Genomic DNA, 2,958 nt, shown 5'->3' with positions numbered 1-2,958 from the left:
GTAAATTATATGTTGAGACACCTTAACAGACCTGGTTTCAGAATAATGTCCGTAAATTATATGTTGAGACACCTTAACAGACCTGGTTTCACAATAATGTCCGTAAACTATATGTTGAGACACCTTAACAGACCTGGTTTCACAATAAGGTCCGTAAACTATATGTTGAGACACCTTAACAGACCTGGTTTCAGAATAAGGTCCGTAAACTATATGTTGAGACACCTTAACAGACCTGGTTTCAGAATAAGGTCCGTAAACTCATTCGGAACTCCTCGGCCATTTTTTCAAAAACAACCTCGGATGTATAGGGACGGTTTACATACTTAAAAAGTGGTACGTTTAAGTCCGCTGCAAATAGATCGCGTAGTAATCTTATTTAGTAGTTAAAATTTATGACTTAACTCTTGGGAATCGTAATTATGTTTGCAATAATACACTTCACTGGCAATCAATTTAAACTGAGAGCAATGAATACAACTCTTAAACAGTACATTTAATTAATGCTTTTATTAAAAAAAATACGGACTACTTCAACAGATATACCGGCATACATCCGAGGTTGTTTTTGAAAAAATGGCCGAGGAGTTCCGAATGCCGTAAACTATATGTTGAGACTGGTTCATATCAATAATAATCACGCTGTACTTATTAAAACACAGATGATATTTCTTGTACACTCACCGTCTGTCTAAACTATGGTAACATAAGTTATACGTACAATTGCTTACATAATCATTATTATCCAGAAACTTAGTTATTGAACAAACGGAAAAACACAACTGTTCTTTTATTAAATTCCATACATGGTTACAAAGTCATATGATGGAAGCCTTGTATGACGTCTCATCTTTCCTCGTAAAATGACGTCACTTTTTTGACTGGAACCTGCTGTTATTCGGGTTCAACTGATTGCCATGGTTATCGAGGTCCGGCTTTGTGCTTGTCCCTGTGTACCCGGACTGATGACCCCTGCACAAATAACGATTGTAGTAATAGATAATAATATTAATGAATGATGACTTATGTCATGAAACAACACCATGCGTGACGTCATAACATTTCTGTTGATTTCAAAATTATGTCGCCTGCCTTTATAAACACACGAATTATTAGCAATGTACGCTGGAACCCTTGTTATTTAGCATTTGACCAAAAATTGAACATAAATATCAACAACTAGTCAAAAACATTGATTAATGGTCAATCAATAAAGGTCAGCTTGATTAATGGTCAATCAATAAAGGTCAGCTTGATTAAAGGTCAATCAATAAAGGTCAGCTATGTAATAGGTTATTTATATAAAGAAAGACCCACTTGTACTCAGGGTTGTTCGGGTTACACTGGCTGCCATGGTTACTCAGGTCCGCCTTGTCCCCCGTGCCGCCGTATTTACCACCTCCACTCTGTTGGCTAGACATCTCGCTACATGAACAAGTTTTAATGTAGGTAAGATTATTCCGCCGGGGGGGGGGGGGGTAAGGGTGTTCCCCTCAGAATTTTTTAATATGAAATGGTGCATTTTGCGCGCATTTTTAACTCAACTTTTTTCTCCTATACTAAAATTAAAAGTAAACTTGGATGATTTTAGGGATAGGGGTGGGTGGGTACGCCCCATGGACCCTCTAGTGCTAGCTGGTCTAAAAATTGGAACCTAATTACGCTTTGCTCGTCCTTCGTCGAAATTTCATACATACTGTTTATATAAAAATTATGAGCCTACACCAAAAGTAACTCAAGGTTATATACAACTTGACGATTATATCAGATTTAAAGTAAAGATGTTGACAACACTTTTTAGACACGTGTACGCATTATTATGTTAATAGCCTTGATGTGTCGCTGTTCGTAGAGCTGTCTCATGGCAAACTCGACTGAGAAATGCTATGAGATTATGTTTTGTTTTCGCGGTGTGAAACCTGTTTCCATATGACTTGTTTTGGCCTGCAGAATGGATTTTTTTTCATTTTAATTGTTGAAAGTTACTTAAAATCTAGCAATTTTGAAACATTAATCATGAATGAATTCGTCAAATGTGATTTTGTTAATTTACTGAACAGATAATCGATTCGTAAATCTCTTTCAAAACCTTATCACTTTAATCATAGCGTCTGATCTCGGAAATTGTTATATTTTCAGAAAATAAGTTTACACTAACCTCAAATATGGATGGAAAAATACATCCATGAGTTTTAAAATTGAATACTTGAAGCACATACATGCATTTAAAATAATAAATAATGCAGTTTGTTAAACGCCGAAATCGTTGTTTTTAACTAGGAATAATTTATTAAATAGTGGTATATATAAGTCAAGTTCTATTATATGGCAAAATCAATATATTAATAAGTAAATTAATGAAAAATAATTACCTTTTGTTTTCTTGAAAATTGTTGTTCGCTTCCACACTTCAACTAGCGAATGAACGGTCTTGCTGCGCAGTATCGGGATTTTATTGCGCTTTACAGTTTGTCCTACTTTGAAAGCCAATGAGATTGCTGCATTTCGTTTTAAATTTGAAAAAATATTTCCCATATATTCTGCAATTCGTCCCTGTTATGAACTCCGATACAGAGAAAATACAGTGATATTTGGCCTACGTGACTTTTCTAGAAAGTAGGCGGAGCCAACACGAGACTGCGACAATTTAATTCTTAGGTCTGCATGTACCGCACCAGACATCACGTGACATCAAAGAACCGGTGCCGCGCCACTAGATTATTTCCCTGGCTTGTCAATCAATTTTTGGGTGGAGTCGGCGTTTGTCAGTCAACGTTTTGCCGGGTGTGCGGACGTGACAAACTGCAAACTGTAAGCAAGTTATCTTTCATATTTTTTAAAAATACGGAACATATTGCTGTGCTCGCTTTCGGCTCGCTTGCAATATATTCCGTATTTTAAAAAATATGAAAGATAACTAATACCTATTTTTTATTTTTCGAAAATGTGTCCGTATCT

General features: G+C 35.9%; 1 long non-coding RNA gene across 1 annotated transcript; it reads right to left on the bottom strand.

Moving 5' to 3' along the window:
* Positions 1-775: 775 nt before the first annotated feature.
* LOC128241740 (uncharacterized) lies at positions 776-2,554 on the bottom strand. Its single transcript, XR_008262463.1, has 3 exons — positions 2,373-2,554; positions 1,318-1,425; positions 776-972 (listed from the first exon to the last, which is right to left on the bottom strand). It is a non-coding gene; the product is annotated as an uncharacterized LOC128241740 (long non-coding RNA).
* Between the last annotated feature and the right edge of the window lie 404 nt (positions 2,555-2,958).

Source organism: Mya arenaria, chromosome 7 (assembly GCF_026914265.1).
Source record: "Mya arenaria isolate MELC-2E11 chromosome 7, ASM2691426v1".
Lineage (NCBI taxonomy): Eukaryota > Metazoa > Mollusca > Bivalvia > Myida > Myidae > Mya > Mya arenaria.
The sequence above is the reverse complement of the archived record's forward strand: the minus strand, read 5'-3'. Positions and strand labels throughout refer to the sequence as shown.